Below are 20301 nucleotides of genomic sequence, written 5' to 3' on the forward strand. Positions count from 1 at the left end.
CAAGGATGCCACAGAGCGGCTGCAAGGCATTCTTTTGGGGGAGGGTGAACAGCCAGAGGTAATGGTCCACAATGGGACCAATGACATAGGTAGGTGTCCTGAAAGCAGATTTTAGGGAGCGAGGAAGGGAATTAAAAAGCAGGACCTCAAGAGCAGTAATCTCAGGATTACTCCCAGTGTCATGTGCTCGTGAGCATAAGAATAAGAAAATTGGACAGTTCAACAAGTGGCTGGAGAAATGGAGTAGAAGGGAGGGCTTTAGATTTCTGAGGCATTGGGACCGGTTCTAGGGTAGATGGGACCTGTACAAGAAGGACGGGTTATGCTTTAACAGGATGGGACCAGTGTCCTCGCGAGGAGGGTTGCTAGTGTTGTTGGGGAGGCTTTAAACTAAACTGGCGAGGAGAAAAAGTAGCAGTGGCAAGTAGAGACATTTTCACTGATAAGGAAGTTATATCAGACAGTAATATCAAGGTAAATAGAATACTTGGAGAGTTCGATAGAATTAGAGTAGGCAATAACAAGTCATTAGATGGGGTTAGATTAATGCGGAAAAGTGAAAAAGCCTAAATTAGGGCTAATGTGTATGTATGTGAATGCATGGAGTATAGTTAATAAGATTGGTGAACTTCAGGTTGACAAATGGAATTATGATATTATTGCTATAATAGAGACCTGGCTCAAACAAGGGCAGCACTGGGCATTAAATATTCCTGGGTACAAGATGTTTAGGAGACACAGGTAAGGAAGAAAAGTGGGGGGAGTGGCAATATTGGTTAAAGGTGGCATTACAGTACTGAAGAGAGAGAATGTTCCATGGTGGCCAAAGACAGAATCTCCCTGGCCAGAGGTAAGGAATGGGAAAGAATCAATAACATCAATTGGTGTAGTACATAGACCACAAACTAGTGCAAGGGATGTGGAGAAATAAATTTGCAAAGAAATTACAGAGAGGTGCAAGAGTAAAAGAGTAATTGTAATGGGGGACTTCGGTTATCCAAATATAGACTAAGATAGGAATAATACAAAAGGACAAGAGAGGTGAGAGTCGCTGGAATGTGTTCATGGTAATTTTCTGCAGGAGTATGTTTCCCGTTCAATGAGAGGACATGCACCTTTGGACCTGGTTCTAGGGAATGAGTTGACCCAAGTGGATCGAATATCAGTGGGAGAGCATTTAGGGGGCAGTGACCATTGTATCATAAGGTTTAGGTTGGCCACAAAAAGGACAAAGAACAATCCAGAACAGGGACAATTAATTGGGAGAAAGCCAACTTCAGTGGGATGAGAATGCATCTGAGTTGAGTGAGTTGGAATCAAATGTTGGCAGAAATGACAGTGGCTGAACAATGGGCCACCTTTAAAGAAAAGGTATTGCAGACAATGTCAAGGTATATTCCCTTGAAGGGGAAAGGTAGGACAAATAAATCCAGAGCATCCTGGATGACGAGAGATAGAGGTGAAGATGAAAAGTGAAGATGAAAAGGAAGAAGTGTGCATATGACAGATGTCAGGTAGAAAATACAATGGAGAATCAGGCTGAATATAGAAGGACCAGAGGGGAAGTGAAAACATTAATAAGAAAAGTAAGGCAAGAGCATGAAAAGAGACCTACAGCTAACATAAAGGGGAATCCCAAGGTCTTCTATAAACATATAAATAATAAAAGGGTGATAAAAGAAAGATTAAGGCCAATTAGAGATAAAGAAAGGGGACTTGCATGTGGAGGCAGGAGAAATAGCAGAGGTATTAAACGGGTACTTTGTATTTGCCTTTACAAAGGACGAAGATGCTGCCCAGGCTGAGGGAGAGAGGAGGTAACTGGTACACTAGATGAATCTACAATTCAGAAGGAAGAGATGTTAGAAAGGCTATCTATACTTAAAATAGCTAAGGTATCAGGACCGGATGAGATGCATCCAATGATGCTGAGGAAAGTGAGAGTGGAAACTGCGGAGGTACCAGTGATAAGCTTCCAGTCTTTCTTAGACACAGCAGTGGTGCCAGAGGATTGAAGAATTGTGAATGTTACACCTTTGTTCAAAAAGGGGTGCAAGGATAAAGCTGGCAACTACAGACCAATCAGTTTGACTTCAGTGTAAGGGAAACTTCTGGGAAATATAGTTTGGGACAAAATCAATAGTCACTTAGGCAAGTGCAGGATAATTAAGGAAAGACAGCATAGATTAATTAAAGGAAATCATGTTTAATTAACTTTTTTGAGGAGGTAACAGAGAAGGTTGATAATTACAAAAGGCATTTGCCACAGTGCCATACAACAGACTTGTGATTAAAATTCTAGCTCATGGAATAAAAGGGAAAGTCGGCACTTGGATAAGAAATTGACTGAGTGACAGGAAACAGAGTAGTGATAAACAGTTGCTTTTCAGATTGGAGGAAGGTTTGTAGTGGAGTTCCTTAGGGGTCAGTGTTGGGACCCTTGCTCTTCCTGATATATATTGATGACCTAGACTGTGGTGTGCAGGGCATGATTTCAAAATTTGCAGATGATAAAAAGATTGGAAAAGTTGTCAACTGTGATGAGGATAGTCTTAAACTTTAAAAGGACATAGACTTTTCACATAGGTGGATTGGGCAGACAAGTGGCAGATGAAGTTCAATGCAGGGAAGTATGAAGTGATTCATTTTGGCAAGTAGAATACGGTGAGACAGTACAAAATAAAGGGAGAGGCCCCAAAGGAGGTGCAGGAAAAGAGGGACCTCAGTGTATATATACATAAGTCATTGACGATGGCAAGGCATGTTGAGGGAGCAGTTAATAAAGCATATAATATCTTAGGCTTTATTAATAAGGACATTGAGTACAAGAGTAAGAAGGTCATGTTGAACTTGTATAAGACACAAGTTAGGCCTCATCTGGAGCACTGCGTCCAGTTCTGGACACCATACCTGAGGAAGGATGTAGAGACATTGGAGAGAGCACAGAGGAGATTCACCAAAATGATTCCAGGGATAAAGAACTGTAACTATGAGGATAAACTGGAGAAGTTGGGACTGTTTTCTTTGGAGAAAAGAAGGCCGAGAGGAGACTCAATAGAGGTATTCAAGATTCTGAGGGATATGGACAGGATAAATAGTGAGAAACTGTTCCCACTCAAGAAAGCATCAAGAATTAGACGGCACAGATTCTAAATAATTGGCAAATGGAGTAAATGTTTTGTGAGGAAAAGGTTGTTCACCCAGAGGTTGTAGTCTGGAATGAACCCCTTGGGAGTATGGTGTAAGCGGGTTTGATCAAGGTATTCAAAAGAAAATTGAATTGCTATCTGAAAAGAAAGAATGTGTAAGGTTATGGGGATAAGGCAGGGGAGTGGGACTAAATAGAATGCACACTCAGAAAGCCTGTGCAGACTCGATGAGCTAAATGGCCTCCTTCTATATGTAAAGTTTCTGTGATTCTGAAGGAAAGGAACATCACTAAGTGTGTGGACAAGAGGCAACCATGACAAGCAAAGCACTCAGAGATTAGGAGAGAAGTCAAAGAAAAGCAACTAGGAAGACAAAGAGGAACTATGAAATTAAATTATCAAGCAACATCAAACAAAATAGTAAAATATACTACAGATACAGAAATAAAAAAAGGAAAGTGGGGTTGGGAATAGGAATACAAAGTGGCAGCCAGGCTGGAATTTTCCCTGAATTGCACTAACTGCAGTGCTGGGCGTGAAAAAACATGTTTTTCTCACCAGCCGCAATGGCAGTTTTTTTCCCCATATCACCCATTTCCTGCCTCATTAATTATGCAGCCACAGGAAACATGCCATCTCACTGGCGGGTGGTCTCTGAATTGGAAACCACGCCATTACCTCACCGTTTCCTCACTCCGGGTGCCATATCTAAACTGCAGCCCCACACACAGTTCTAAATTCTTGAAACCCAGGACTGCTACAGTGAAGACATGGCCCTGAAAGCCAAGAAGAGTTCAATAACCCATCACTGCAATGTCTTTTGGAGACCCGCTGTGATGTCCTCTACCCCTGCTCTGGCCACAGGAGGTCCAGCAGTCTCACCTGTCCAGCTTGGAATGCAATGACAGTGGTGATCAGTGCCATTGCTGCACATGAGAGGTTGGCGATCCAATGCAGAAAGAATAAGTCAACCATCTCATCACTCTAAACTCTCACACTCACAAGGCCATCACACATTCACTGGCATCTCACTCACTGCCAGCTCAAGAGACATCATCACTCACTCTCTCACACACAACCTCACATCTCCATCTGGCTTCATCTCCTCCAGAGACTGCCTCCTCAGACCTCATCATCTTGAGGCCACTTGCACAGACCAACCTGTGCCCCTATATATGCCCTGGGATACCCCCCTCTCCACAGTACAGCCCTTGCCCTGCAGCCTCTTCCCTTGCCTGAGGCCACTTCTCCCATTTCCCAGTGCAGCCCTAACCTGCAGCTGTTGAAAAGCCAACCCCACCTTATCGCTGGTCTGGTAGGTAGGAACTGCCTGTGAGCCCCCCTAAAAGTGATGTGGTGCTGATTGCGAAGCCTGGCACTGATGACTATGAGTGCTGCCTGAAGCAAGATAAACAAAGCTTTAAATCCTGAATGAAGTGCTTGTCGCCAGGTGCATATCGCTTATGTACCGTTGTGAAACACGTCAGCATGCAATCATGTCGCTGTGAGCTCATGATCCAGTATGGGGGCAGGATGATTCTGGAGAGCAGGGCTTATGAGATTCTAATGTATTGAAATTAATTTCCTGACGTGCGGTGGTGGGAAATGCGGCCCCCATTGACAGGTGGAGCAAATGATCACAAACTGGTTTTACAACGACATGAAGCCAATTTTTGTGATCTCTCGATATTTTCCACTCCCACCCGCTATGATGCCCACCACAAACAGGAGTGGAAAATCCCGGCTTCAAGATAAACTCACAGGCAGTGATAGCATAGTGCCAGAAATATTAATATGAAATAACTATTTTGCCTCAGTATTTGCCAGAGAGATGGATCATGTGGATATGACATCTGAAGATGAGATAGAAATGATATAACTGCATTTAAAATATGAGGAGGAGAAATATTAAATAAACTCACCAAACTCAAAGAGGGTAAAATCCCTGGAATTTAGGGCAGAGATAACAGATGCACTATTAGACAGATTTAATAACGTTAGAAAAAAGGTGTCATGCCAGAGAACTGGTGGATAGCTATCACTCTATCACTATACCTATGTGTAAGAAGGGCGACAGAACATGTCCAGGGAACTGTAGGTTGCAGGGAAAATAATGGAATCTCTACTAAAGGTGAAAAATAGAAAAACATCTCCAAAGCATAAATATAATAATGAATAGTCAACGTAAGGCTTGACAAATCTCATTGAATTCTTTGAAGAGGTAACAATGACAGTAAACATGGGAATGTGGTAAATATAATATATCTAGATTTCCAAAAAACCTTCGATAAGATATAATGTTATAAACAATGAATAAGGTTAGAGTACATAGATTTATGAGGTAATTAGCTGAATGAAAAGTTAGCTGGTCTGAAAGACGGGAAACAGACAGCTGGGATAAAGGATAGCTATGCACAATGGCACAAGATGAAAAGTAATGCCTCATTAGGATCAGTGCTGGGACAGCTGTTGTTCCCAATTTATATTAGCAATTTGGAATAAAAAAACACAGGAATAGAGATACATCTTGGGCAGTGGCGGGAGCAAAATGAGTAGTGTCAGGTTGGCTACCCATTATGTGTAGTGCCTGATATTTAATTTCATTGACTGCAATGGAACTGAAAATCAAGCGCTACAAGTAACAGGCAGCCAATCCAATACATCTGCTTTGCACCACTGCTTGAAACAAATTTCAACCACACAATTCTAAATATCCAGACAACATCAAATTGGCAGGGAAAATCAGCACTGAAGAGGTCTGCAACAAATTACAAGAAGACATTAATACATTTGAAGAATGGGTATATAATTGGCTGGATATTCTATTTAAGCTTATGTACTGCAGGACTGGGGCCATTGGTTGCTATTTCTTACACAGCCCTCCATTATGTTGCCAGTTGATGCTGTCACAATCGTGCAGCACCGCACACCGTTTTGTGCCCTGATTTGGAATGAATACTGATTTCCAGGTGGCATGACTTGTCTTGCTCAGAATATTTAAAACAGCTGAACCTGTTAAAAAACAATTGTGTTGAACCAAAGGCAGATTGAGAACTGACTTAAAGTGCACCAACTGAAGCTAGGGAGAAAAATCAGTCCCAGATAGATTATAGAACCTGTTATGATGGATGACGTTTTGCTGATCCATTCTCAAGGTACTTATCATTTTGTGTGTAAACAATTTTTAGTTTTTCAGCTTCAACTCATTTCCATCCTTAAGAGGTCTCAATTCTTCTTTGATAATTCTTTTGCTACTGCATTACTAAAGGAATTTCTTGTTGCTTTGTTTGACTTTTACAACAATGCTCATTTCTAACTCCCTCTTAACCTCTCTGATTGCCTTTAGTACAGTAGTTATTAAAGTTCCTGTACTATTTTTCTATTTCACATTTCTTCCAATAGGCTTTATATAGTTTGTTTCTCTTACTTATTTTGCTTTGTACTGTTTTATGAATCTATTTTGGGTGTCAATTCTTTAACATTCACTCACTAGTCCAATCCTGCATGCCCAATACTATGTCCTTAAAGGTACTCTATTTGTTCTTGACTGATGTTTTTCCTGCGCACTCTCCTCCTAAGCTTGTTCCTAGAAGTCACTATGTCAGGAAGTAGTCATGAATTACAATAACTAACTCAGATGCTAAATCACTTGAGTTGTCCGGTTTTATATTAAAAGTATATATTGGTTTACACATACAGTCATTATTTCTTCATAAGTAATCTGTCCATTTTTTAACCCGCTTGACAATGGAAAACCTCTAGAAATAGTTATGCTTTTTTTGCATTTATAAATTTCAGCCAGACTACTTCTTTGGAAATTTTATTATGTACTGATGGGCCCACTTTCCTTTATCTCCCAGGTGTTCCTGGCACATAGAACTACATCATTTCCTATAACTCTATCTCCTTTCCTGTCTAGTCTTTCCTTAGTGTATTGGAATCATCAGGCAGTGCTTTCCAAATCTTAAGCACTCATTGCATAAAAATATTTTTCTTCATGTCGTCTCTGGTTCTTTTGCCAATCACCTTAAATCTGTTTCCTCTGGTTATTGACCCTTCTATGATTTTGAAACTATTTCTCTTTATTTACTGTATCTAAATCTTTCCTGATTTTAAAGATGGTTATTAAATCTCAGCCTTACAAACATTCAAGCATATGAATTAGGAGCAGGAGTAGGCCACTCAGCCCCTCAACCCTGCTCTGCAATTCAATAAGATCATAGCTGATCTGATTGTAACCTTCCACCCATGCCCGATAACCTTTCATCTCCTTGCTTATCAAGAATCTATCTATCTCTGCCTTAAGAATATTCAAAGACTCTGCTTCCACTGCCTTTTGAGGAAGAGAATGCCAAAGACTCACGACCCTCTGAGACAAAAATATTCTCCCCACCTCTGCTCAAAGGAGAACAACCCAATCGTCTCCAATATATCCAGGTAACTTTAGTCCCTCATCACTGAATTCATTCTAGTGAATCTCTTCCGTAGCTTCTCCAAATCTTTTATATTCTTCCTAAAATTCGGTGCATAGAATTGGGCACAATACTCCAGCTGAGGCCGAACTCATGTGTTACATAGGTTTAGCATAACTTTTGAGATTTTGTACTTTATGCCATTATTAACTGCTTTGTTAAGTTGTCCTTCAAAGATACATGTACAAACATCCCCAGTCCCTCTGTTCTTTCACCTCCTTAAACATTTAATATTTATGTTTTCTCCCCATTCTTCCTACCGAAATGGATGAACTCACTTTGTTTGCATTGAATTTTATCTGCCTTGTGTCCGTCCACGCCACCAGTCTGTTTATGTCATCTTGAAGTCTATTACCATCCTCACTGCTCAACCATACTTCCAAATGCCTTTTCATCTGCAAATTTAGAATTTTGCCCAAGACCAAGTCATCAATGTGTATTAGAAACAGAAATTAAAAACAAAAATACCTGGAAAAACTCAGCAGGTCTGACAGCACCTGCAGAGAGGAATACAGTTAACATTTTGAGTCCGTATGACTCAGTTCTAGTAAAGAGTCATATGGACTCGAAACGTTAACTGTGTTCCTCTCTGCAGATGCTGTCAGACCTGCTGAGTTTTTCCAGGTATTTTTGTTTTTGTTTCGGATTTCCAGCATCCGCAGTTTTTTGCTTTTATCTTAGTGTATTAAAAACAGTACTGGTCTAATTACTGAACTTTGGAGAAATCCACTGTAGACCTCTCTCTAGTCTGTAAAACAGCCATTCACCACAACGTTTTCTATCCCTTAGCCAACTTTTGTACCCATGCTGTTGCTGCATCCTTTATCCCTTAGACTTCACTTTTCTGAAACATTTATTATTTCAAAGTTCTCAATTGTACAATAGCCTTAGGTTTTTCAGTACCTTCCTGCAAATGCTTCTGGTGTGCATCTATATGGGTTATGCCTTTTTTAGGAGCATTCCTTTTCTTATCTGATTTTTCTGCTTTAAATTTCTTTTCCTTTTTGCGTCTAATTGCTTTTTTAATACATATTACCGTTTATATTCAATAGCTCATTATAAACTGATCAAATTGACCAATACCACATAAGGAGAAATTGATTTGAACTAATTAAAATGCTTATTAATCTATGCAGTTTTGATTTATATCTTACTCTGAGCAACATATTTTGTCATCAATGTTACCTTATCAAAAAATGTTGATTTACCTTAGAATATCACTTTATTCTGGAATTTCATTACATTCATTGTATACATGAAGCCATTGCTCCTGGGATCTAATTGTTCTCTAAGCACAGTGACAGGAACACAAGTGCCCAGATTTAACAGATGATGTCATCGAGAGTCTTTACATAATCCCTTCCAGATATCCTTTTTTCTTCCTTTATTAAATTCAGTGGCACTCACCTAGGACAAGATTGATTATTTTCAGACTGCTTTTCCTTGGTGTTAAGAAGTGTGAAAATCACCAATAACAAGTGATATAACAAAGGAAAGCAACAATCAAATGCATAGATATGAAACAAGACATTCTGAAATGATTTCTTCCACCATTAGATGCATCCACATCTATCTTTCTACAGATAACTGGTTTTAATGCAGAACTAACTGTCAACCTAATTTTGCAATATATCAATCAATTAAAAAAGCAATGCCAAAATCAGGATTCCTTTCAAAGATCAAAAATTATGAAAAATAAGTGATTGATATTCTAATATTTTCTACTGTCCAATTTTGGCAATTATTTTAACTATTTTTGTTTAAACAGGAATGATATCATCAGGCGTGCGGACATGGGAGAGCGATTGAGTCCTGTGGTGTGATCGACTGGTTGAACACACACAATTTCCGCTGTATGTCTGTTTACAATTTAACATTTTTTAAACAGTTGTTCTCTGTAACTCATTCAAGCCACCCTCCTCAGTGATGCTATCCAGCACTCCGTAAAAATATTCAAAAAATGATGCAAAAGAAACATTTGAATGCTTCTCCTTAATGAAGAGCTGCCAGCCTTAGCTCTTTTGTTGCACTTGGTTTCTGAATAAGAAGGTCATCCATACACCTGAAACTTGATCACATAAGAAGATTAAGAGGTGATCTAATTGAGACATGCAGGTTGATCAGAAGAGTTGATAGGTAGACAGAGGGAAACTATTTCCTTTGATAGAGAAGTCCATGAACTTAAAATGAGAGCAAGGTCATTCAGGGATAATGTCAGGAAGTGCTTCTTCACACTAAGTCGAGTGGAAATCTGAAACTCTTTCCCTGGAATAGCTGTTGTGGTCGACTGAGGCCAGAATTTTCTGGCTGACGTGCAGGTGGCAGAGACCGCACGTCAGTGCTTAAAATGTCGCGTGCCGACATCAGCACGCAGCATTGCGATATTTCAGTCGGTGGGCGTGGTCAGCAGGTCGTCCGCCATTAATTGAAGGCCTCGTTAAGGTCCTTAACTTGCCAGTTGTCCTGGATTTTGAGGGGCCCATCCGAATTTTGGCTCGGCGCACGGGCCCAACGGGCAGGCTGGTAGGAGATTTTTTTTTAAGAAAACTCATGCAATGTCGGGATATGTGGATTCAGAGGGGTTGTTCATGTTTTACACAAAGTTTTAATTGCTGAAAGTGTTTAAAAGTTGCCTGTGTGATTGTGAGCAGTTCTCACCGATTTCCAAGAGCTTCTTGTGTACTTTGAAACCAGTCTGCAGACAGTAATCTTTCTCGGGCCTGCAGCTTTCCGGAGGCCTCCATTTAGCCTGGGAGTATGGGTTTTGACCTCTCCACTGGAGGCAGCTACCCTGAGGAGGTAGGGAGGGATAGAATAAGAGGAGGCCAGGACTGGACAATCAGCCTCCAGGGGAGCCACCTTTGGGAGGCCAGGCGCAGGCACAAAGGGTGCAGGGCCAAGAGGTAGTCCAAGGTGGAAGGGGCCGCAGAAGACGCCACTATCTTGCTGCCAGGGTATACAGGCCGAGAAGCAGCTACCTCTATATGACTGAGGTGCAGTGCCGAAGGAGGCTCTGACGCTCAAGGGAGACAGTCAACTATATCTGTCAGATGATTGGCTCTGAGATCTCCCGTAACTGTGCCCCATGCCAGAGGCTCTGAAGCTCACAGTTGCCCTCCACTTCTATGCCTCTGGCTCCTTCCAGGGCTCGGTGGGTGATTTTTGTGGTGTCTCCCAATCAGCTGTCCACACTTGTGTCAAGCAGGTTACAGATGCTCTGTTCAGATGGGTATCCACCTTCATCCACTTGCGCTGTGACCAGGCAAGTCAGACACAGCGAACCGGAGGCTATGAGGCCATTCTGGCTTCCCCCGTGTCCAGGGTGCTATAGACTGAACACATGTGGCCATCAAGGGGCCAGCAAGTGAGCCCAGTGCCTTTGTCAACAGGAAGGGCTTCCACTCTCTATGAACATGCAGATATCGTGTGATCACAGGATGCAGATTTTACAAGTCTGTGCAAGGTACCCAGGCAGCTCCCACGACGCCTACACCCTTAGACACAGCCAGATGCCGGGGCTCTTCAGTGCTTCGGCTCGGCTGGATGGTTGGCTGCTGGGTGACAAAGGCTATCCCCTGCGAAGCTGGCTCATGACGCCACTACGTCATCCAAGAACAGAAGTTGAGCAGCGGTACAATAGGAGCCAGGGCACCACAAAGGCTGTGGCGGAGAGAGCCAACGGTCTTCTCAAGATGCGCTTCTGTTGCGTCAACCGCTCAGGGGGCGCACTCCCGTACCTCCCAGAGCGCGTCTCTCTGATAGTGGTAGTCTGCTACGCCCTGCACAATCTTGCGCTGGAAAGGGGGGATGCAGCTGACAATGAAGACCTTGACGCCCTGGGTGATGAATCCAGCAGTGCCTAAGAGGATGAGGAAGCACAGGGCGATGATGAGGGGCAGAACGCTGACCCGCATTTACACCAAGGAGGCAGGGACACCCAGGACAATTTAATCCAAAGAACCTTCAGCTAGCTCCACACACATGGATCAGCAGGAACAGCATTGCCTGGAACTTCCACACGTGGCACTTAGGTGCTACATCTTCCACCTTATCAGCTGCAACTAAGGGCTTAGTACAGACATCAATGTCCACTCAAACACTCATGATAAATATGTGAAAAAGAAAAATGCACCACAAACAAAAGACCCTCAGCCATGGTAACAAAGGTGGACTTCATTCTGTCCAAAAGAAAAGCAAACAACCCTCCATTGCAATAAGAAAAATTTGGGTCCCTATTCTAAGGACAACACAAAATCACCAGTGACATACCCGGGGAGTGCCTAAGTGCCTTATGCTTACGTTTTCAGGTGCGACGTCTAGGTGCCGCCCCATTGCTCGGAGTGGCTTGAGAAACAGCCTGCTGACTCTGCTGTCCTATTGGCCTCGATGACCTTGGCGGGCATCCTCTGGCCCATGGAGCCTGTGATGGCCCCGCCTGGGAGGGAGTGGCCAGTTACCTGAACTGGCACCTCGCCAGTTGTCGCAGCCTCAATGGAAGAAATGTTGACTGGCAGAGGGGCGGAGGAGCTGCTGTCCTCACCCGGAGCGCCCTGAGAGGAGCTCGCAGTGATGACTGGTAGCTGCTGTGCCGACGTGACGTCCCTTTCAACCTCCCTGATCACTGCAAATGCATGGGCACCGAGTGCTGACGCTTGGTGCCCACAACACCTCCCACATTGGGAATGACCACCTATGGCCAGTACCGCTGTGAGGGCTTGCAGGTCAGAGCGTGTCCCAATCATAAAATGTTCCATTCGATTGAAGCCCCTCTCTATGAGAGTCGCCAATCTCTCATTGGAGGAAGCCTGAAGCTCTGCCCTGAGGGTCAAACCTTCACGTGCACTCTGCCTAGACTCCTCCGTCGCAGAGAGCAACTGAAGCATTCCCTCATGCAACCCTGCCAGTTGCAAATGCACTTCCTGCCACCTGTCCTGCAGCTGCTGCATTGGGAACAACTCCAGAAGTACGTCATCAGTGCCGGACTCAGCATGTGCCTTGCCCCCTGCAGCCCTCCAGCTGCTGGTGCCATCGGCACTCTCTGCCCCTACCATCTCCTCCAGCGATTGTGATGTGCCCTCTCCACTGTGACCCAGGACACCAGCTGACGGTAAAGTCCCCACTGCGGTGTGTGTATCTGCGCTGGTGCCTGGCTGGCTGAAATGATGTGCCACACGTTGCACATGTTGGCCCTCAGGTGTGGAGGGGGTGCTGCAGTGTCGAGGTGCGGGTCACTCTGGTGGTGATGCTGAAATTAACAACAAGGACAGTGCATCAGTTAACGTACAGTCAGTTCAACCTTTCATCCCTTTCCCCCCCAGCCTCATAAGTCGCTCACCCTTCAAGACCCTAAGGAGACGAACATTGGTGAGATGGGAAAGAGTCAAGAGGAGCCCCAACCATTAAACACACATGCAGACAGGCTGGTCAGATGGCCTCAGGAATGCCACAGGGCATGTTATGTACCATTGGAGTGGGGAGAGTGCAGAGGTACCTGACCTGGATAGTTGCGGGGCTAAGGAAACATCGCAAACAGTTGCAACGTTTGCCGTGGATCACAGGAGATTAAAAGGTCACATTATTGGCCTTCATTCCATTAGGAGGGGCATAGATGGGGTGTGCAGAAGGCAACATTTCCCCTTGGCGCAGGGATGAGTAACGTGGTGGCACTTATCTCGGTTGAGTGCCATGAGGTTCACAGCTGAGGTGCTGTGAAGTAATGTGGGGCGCACTGGGTGAAAGGGTGCTGAAGGTCCCAAACTCCCTAAGATGCAATAACTCTTTGGCTGTGCAGCAGCGATCCAATGGCACGTTAGACCATGGTGATAGTGGTCACAAATGGGATAAGGTGACTTTGGAAGGTGGTGGAGACGTGAATCCTCAAGGGGTCAAGGGTCCCTCCTGTATGACCCACACGTCAGAATGTCTCAGTCTGTGAATGAGCATTGTTTCAGCATTAATGATTGCAACAACCATCAGTGGTTTGGATGGTGGGCAGACAGAGTGGATGGGACTGTGGACCTCAAATACCTGGCCGCTGGACCCCAGCCTCGCCACCCCCAGCCGCCGTGGCCTCCTGCCCAGCTCCATGGCCTGTTCTGCAAAGGTTGTGAGGCACTGGAGGAGGGCGTGCCCACCTCTAGTCCTCTAGCACTCCTGGGCATTGTGCTGAGTTTTTGCCTGCAAAACAGAGAAGAGGATTTATTGGGACCGTTTGCTCACGTACTCTGCACGGGCATGCCGCACCTCAACCAAAGTGGCCCATCTGAGGCCTCCAGTGGCTCCTGTCCACACTACTGGCGAACAGTCCCCAGAAGATAGTACGGCTGGTCCCAAACCCCTCCCCCAACGGCCACCTTAGACACACTTTGAATAGCACACGGGTCTTAGTGCCCATGGCAAGGAGGCGCAACTAGGTATGGCGCCGATGCCAGCAGATGCCACTTGACCAAAACACCTTGAGGCACCCCTTGCACCATCTCATTACCATCAATATGACATGTGTTGGAGTTCTGAGTATGTGTCTAGCAGCCTCCCCTGCAGGTTGCTCCCAGACTACTCAAATGCCACAAAACCAACATATGCGGCGGGGAGAACCCTTCTTCACCTCAACCACTAAGGCTGGTGTAAGCATGGTCAGTACCAATTTGCGCACCCAGCGTGCGCCAGATGCCCTATGCAGTAACGACAGCAAGACATGGTGGAGCGGCTCAAAGGTTAAGGCTGCCTTTTGGGTCAAATGGCCAAGACCGACATGGTACTCACCCGTCCAGAGCGCAGCAAATCATTGAATCTTTTTCTGCACTGGATGTCAGTGCACCACACATTATCATGGGTGCTGACAGCGTCACCCACCTCCTCCCACGCCTGGCTGGTGACATTGGGGGGGGGGCCACCTCCTCCCATCCTCCAGATACAGCAGGTGCCAACGGATAGACACCTCTTGAAGGAGGACAGCAAGGCATGCATCTGAAAATCGAGGAGCACAGTGGCCCCCCCTGCTGACCTCTCTTGCAGCCTACCCCCTCCTCCTGCTCATGCTGCTGTTCAATCGTTCCTCCCTCCCTCTCTCCACATTGGAACCGGCAGTCTGAGGCCGCCCGACCCGTGACTATTTTCCCGTTCTCCACGGGAGTCGCTTACCTGCGGGATGGGCCTTAATTGGCCCGCCCGCAGAAAATGGCGGCGCGGCCCATTTCGCCAGCGGCAATCAGCTGCCTGCCCAGCGCCAAATTGGTCCGGCCCAGCCAACCGACATACGGAAAATTCTGCCCTGAAAATTACAAAACTTGTTTGATAAATTTTAAAGGTTACGGAACCAAGGCGGATAGATGGAATTAAGATACTGATCAGTCATTGTCTGCGTGAACTGTGTGACAGGCTCAGGGAGCCAAAAAGCCTACAACTGATCTTTGCTGACACTGAAGGAGTGCTGTGCTGTCAGAGGTGCCATCTTGCAGATCTTATGTTAACTCGAGGCCCTGTCTACTCCAGGTGGATGTGAAATATCACACGGATATATCTGAAGACCAGCTGTGGAATTATCCTGGCTAATGTTTATCCCTCAGCCAATATTACTAATAAAAAAAGTTAATCTGGCTATTTATTTTATTGCTGTCTATGGGACCTTGCTGTTGTGTTTGTCTTTGGCTGGAATTTTTCTTCCACATTGGCATGAGCCAACAATATGGCAGGAAGGCCAAAAATCTGCTTCATGACATCGTGAAACTAGTTTGCGATTGTCCACTCCACCTATCAATGGCGGGCCACGTTTCCTGCCACCGGACGTGGGGAATGTAATTTTACTACATTTGCATATTATTATCATTCCTGCCCACCGGAATCATTCCCCCACACTGGATTATCCGGGCACATTGACGTGATTGCACACCGACGTGTTTCACAACTGTACATAAGCAACATGCACCTGGCGAGATGCACTTCACTCGGGACTTCGAGGTTTGTTTGCCTACCTTGCTTCGGACATCACTTACGTTCATCAGCGCCAGGCTTCGCAGGCAGCACCATGTCACTTTTAGGGGGGCTCATGGGCAGGTCCCTACCTACCAGACCAGCCATAAGGCAAGGGTGATTTTTCAACAGCTGCAGGGCTAGGGCTGCCCTGGGGAATAGGGAGAAGTGGCGTCAGGCAAGGGAAGAGCTTGCTTGGCAAGGGCTGTACTGGGGAGGAGGTGTATCCCAGGATGTGTGTGGGGGCACATGTTGATCTGTGCAAGTGGCCTCAAAATGGTGAGGGTTGAGGAAGCAGTCTCCAGAGGAGATGTGAGGGTGGGTGGTGATGTCTCTTAAGCTGGCAGTAAGATGCCACTGAATGTGTGATAGCCTTGTGAGTATGAGAGTTTAGAGTGATGAGGTGGTTGCCTTACCCTGAGATCATTCATCCTCTTTCTGCACTGGATGGCCAACCTCTTCTGTGCGGTGTTGGCACTGACCACCACTGCCACCACCTCCCAAGCCAGAGTGATGAGATTGCTGGACCTCCTGTGGCCAGAGTGGGGGTGAAGGACGTCACAATGGGCCTCCAAAAGACATTGCAGTGATGGGTTACTGAACTCTTCTTGACTTTCAGGGCCACGTCTTCACTGGAGCAGTTCTGGACTGCAATCATTGAGAACTGTGTGTGTGGGGCTGAAGTTTAGATATGGCATCTGGAGTGAGGAAATGGTGTGGTAACGGCGGGCAGGTGATTCAGTGGCCTCCCACCAATTATGGCTGCATAATTAATGAGGTGGGAAGCAGGCGATACGACGTGAAAATCTGCCATTGTGGCTGGCAGGTAAAATGCCGTTTTTCCCACCTGCAACTGCACTTAGTGCAAATCTGGGACAATTCCACCATATGTTACAATAGTGACTGAACTTCAAAAATGCTTCGTTGGCTGTGAAACAATTTGGGATGTACCAAGGTTGTAAGCGGAGCTACAAAATACATGCTCTTTTGTCTAATCCTAGGTGTTATTGCACCACATAAAGTAGATGATAAGACACTAAAGTAACGTTTTAAAAAATCAGCAGCAGTGCAGCAATGTGTTGTCCAAACTGCAATACATCAAAAAACCAATTGCATGTAATGTGGCTTTCTACTGGCAGTAGCAATAAACTAAGTACTTCCTACACAGGGAGCGAGAATGATTTGCAGCTACAGGAAGTAAGTTGCATGTTCCCCTCAGCTGGGGAGTGGTGAGTGGCACAGAGGGATATAAAATAAATGGTTTAATACACCTTAAAATAGCAGAGGGTTGTCATCCGTTAACTTAATCACCAATAGTAATTTCTATCCACAAATTACTTTGGATTTAACATTACTTATTCATAACATTTTAAGCTTTGTGCGTACCAACAAAACTACATTATGCCTTTTATAATTTATAAAGAAAGGCTCTGTATCTACAGCACAATAACTGTGCATTCCCCATTCCCATCATGCTTGAACAATTTCCAAAATTTTTCAATGAACCTTTCTTGCTCTTTTGCCTGTGTTGTGTAACATGATTGTATCTCTTTTTGGTTTTAACTTCATGAAATGTATTAACACAAGTCACTTTAATTGGCCCAAAACAAATACGCTAAAATTTTTCTTTTGAACCTCTGCCAAAAATAGAGTGAGGCCAGAATATCTAGGGAAAGTTTTATTGGAGAACACTTGCAATTTTATTTTTTTTGTAATCTTGCATTCCTACTTCAAAAAATTTACATCGGATGAGTCACTAATAATGGGTATGAAATTGCATTAGGACTCACATGTTCACTATAACTTTGGTGTCTACTGCATGTAACCCCAATGGAAATTCATCCTCAATAGTTTTATAAAAATATTTATATGCTGAGATGTTTTAATTACTGTCCAAGATAATAATATATCTAGCCCCTGAAACTAGTATATGCACATACATAAGGATGGAAAACAGCTGTCCAGTTCATCAAGCTTATCCCAATCCTGCAGCTATGTACACCATTGGTCACTACCCCACACTGCGACCCCCAACCACCACCACCACCTAATCTGCTGGAGAGGCAAAACAAAATCATCTGAGGCTAATATAGGAAACCTCCGTGAAACTCTTATCAACTCCTTAAAGCAATCAAGCAAAGCTTCAGGAGACCATGGGGTTTCAAAATTCCAAAATTCCAAGCTACCTAGCAACAGAGGTGCTTTGGGTACATTTTCTCGAGGGGGAAAAGTAGGAAAACAAAGCCAGAGTTCCCTGGATGACCAAAGATATAAGAAAGTAAGATGAAGCAGAAAAAGGGTATGTATGGCAGATGTCAGGTTGACAATACAAGTGAGAACCAGGACAAATAAAGAAAAGGGGATTGAAAAAAGAGAGGCAAAAAGAGAATATAAGAAGAGACTGGCAACCAACACAGAAGAGAACCCAAAAGTCACATAATAGGAACATAAATAGTAAAAGGGTAGTAAAAGGAAGAGTAGGGTTGGTTAGAGAACAAAGGGTGGGGGGGTGGGGCATATGGCGGAGGTACTAAATGAGCACTTTGCATTTTTATCAAGGAAGAAGATGCTGCCAAAGTTGTAGTGAAAGAGGAGGTAGTTGAGATATTGGATAGGCTAAAAATTGATAAAGACGTTTTAGAAATGTTGGTTGTACCTAACGTTAATAAGTCACCAGGACTGAACCAGATGCATCCAAGGATACTGAGGGAAATAAGGGTGGAAATCACGGAGGCACTAACCCTTATCTTCCAATACTCCTTAGATAGATGGGTGGTGTCAGAGGATTGAAGAATTGCCTTGTTCAAAAAAGGCTCTAAGGAAAAGCTTAGCAACTACAGACTAGGCAGTTTAACCTTGGTGATGGAAAAGCTTTGTGAAACAATGGCCTGGGACAAAATTAACAGTCATGCGGACAAATGTGGATTAATTATGGAAACTCAGCCTAGATTTGTTGAGGGAAAATTGTGCTTAACTAATTTGATTGTGTTTATGATGAAGTAACAGGGAGGATCAATGAGGGTAATGCGTTTGATATGGCGTACGTGGACTTCCAAAAGGGGTTTGATAAAGTGCTACGTAATAGACTTGTCAGCAAAGTTGAAGCCCGTGGAATAAAAGGGACAGTGCAGGATGAATATGAAGTTGGCTGAATGATAACCACCCCATGCCAAATTAGTTTAAACCCTTCCCAATAGCACTAGCAAACCACCCTGCGAGGACATTGGTCCTGCCTCTGTTCAGGGACAACCCATCTGGCCTGTACAGGATCTATCTCCCACAGAACTGGCCCCAATGTCCTAGGAATCTAAATCTCTCCCTCCTGCACCATCTCTCTAACCATACATTGATTTTCTCCATCCTCCTAATTCTATACTCAGCAATGTCGTAAGCTCCAGCTTATGTTGCTGGTGCTGATGACACTTCCTGCACATGTAGTTGCCCAGGTTATAAGAAGTATCATGGAGGGAAAAGTATGTGCATTTCACCGGACTGAGATGCCCTGCCATTGCTCCCTTTCTTAGACCAACGCAGTCTTCAGAAAACTAATAATAGGTTTGTTTTTGGTCCCTTTGACGATGGTGGAAGCAGACTGATAGAGGTCAACTGTGTCCAACACATTTCCCGCACTTCTGCCCTCACCCCTTTCCCTCCTTCCTAGAACCACAAAGGGTTCTTCTTGTTCTCACTTTCCATCCCACCAGCCTCCATACTCAAAAGATCATCCACTACCATTTCCACGACCTCCAGCATGATACCACTGCCAAATACACCTCCCCTTCTCCCCCACCCCCCCGCCCCCTTTCAGCATTGTGAAATAACCATTCCCTCCACAACGCCCACTCTCCTATCTCCCCCAACACCTCATCCCCTTCTCATGGCACCTTCCCATGCAATCACAAGAAGTGTAATACCTGCCCCTTTACCTCCTCCTTCCTCATTGTCCAAGGCCCCAAACACTCCTTCCAGGTGAAGCAGCAATTTACTTGCACTTCTTTCAATTTAATCTACTATATTCACTGTTCACAATACAGTTTCCTGTACATTTGGGAGACATCTCCACTCAGTCCACAAGCTTGACCCAACCCTCCGATTACTTGTCATTTCAATTTACTACCTTGCTCTTATGCTCACATTTCTGTCTTTGGCCTGCTACAATGTTGAAGTGAATGTTGAAGTTAAGCTGGGGGAATAGCACCTCATCTTCCGATTAGGCACTTTAGAGCCTTCTTGCCTCAACATTGAATTCAACAATTTCAGACTAAGAACTCTGGCCTCCATTTTGAATGTTTTTTTTCCAAATGCCAGTCTGTATCTTGTTTCTGCTTTCAGACTGAGCTAACCTTTATTCTGCTATTAACACCTACTCTTGGCCTATGCTTTGTTTCTTTACTACAACCATTACCACTCCTTGCCTTTTTTACCATGACATCTTTGGTATTTAATCTCCCCATCCTCTAACCCATCCCTGACTTTCTCTTTTGTTCCCCCTTACGCTGTCCCCTTTCTCAACATCACATTTCTACCTCACTTCAGTTTCAAAGACGAGTCATCCTGGACTGGTTTCTACCTCCACAGATGCTGCCAGGCCTGCTGAGTTTTTCCAGCACTTTCTGTTTTTATGACATATGTATAGTTGGCCCTGTTCTTTCTGACTAGCAAAATCCAACCTATGGCTGTGAAGCCCAGAACTGAGAGGAAATACGCAAAGA

The 20301-nt window shown here is 44.4% G+C and overlaps 1 long non-coding RNA gene across 2 annotated transcripts in view; it reads left to right on the forward strand.

Annotated features, from left to right (window-relative positions):
- LOC121274033 overlaps positions 1 to 20301 on the forward strand; it is a 95141-nt gene that overhangs the window by 45493 nt on the left and 29347 nt on the right. For both annotated transcript variants that reach the window (XR_005942153.1, XR_005942154.1), the window contains exon 2: positions 9390 to 9474. This is a non-coding gene — a long non-coding RNA (uncharacterized LOC121274033). The remainder of the gene's footprint in view (positions 1 to 9389; positions 9475 to 20301) is intronic.

Source organism: Carcharodon carcharias, chromosome 2, assembly GCF_017639515.1.
Source record: "Carcharodon carcharias isolate sCarCar2 chromosome 2, sCarCar2.pri, whole genome shotgun sequence".
Lineage (NCBI taxonomy): Eukaryota > Metazoa > Chordata > Chondrichthyes > Lamniformes > Lamnidae > Carcharodon > Carcharodon carcharias.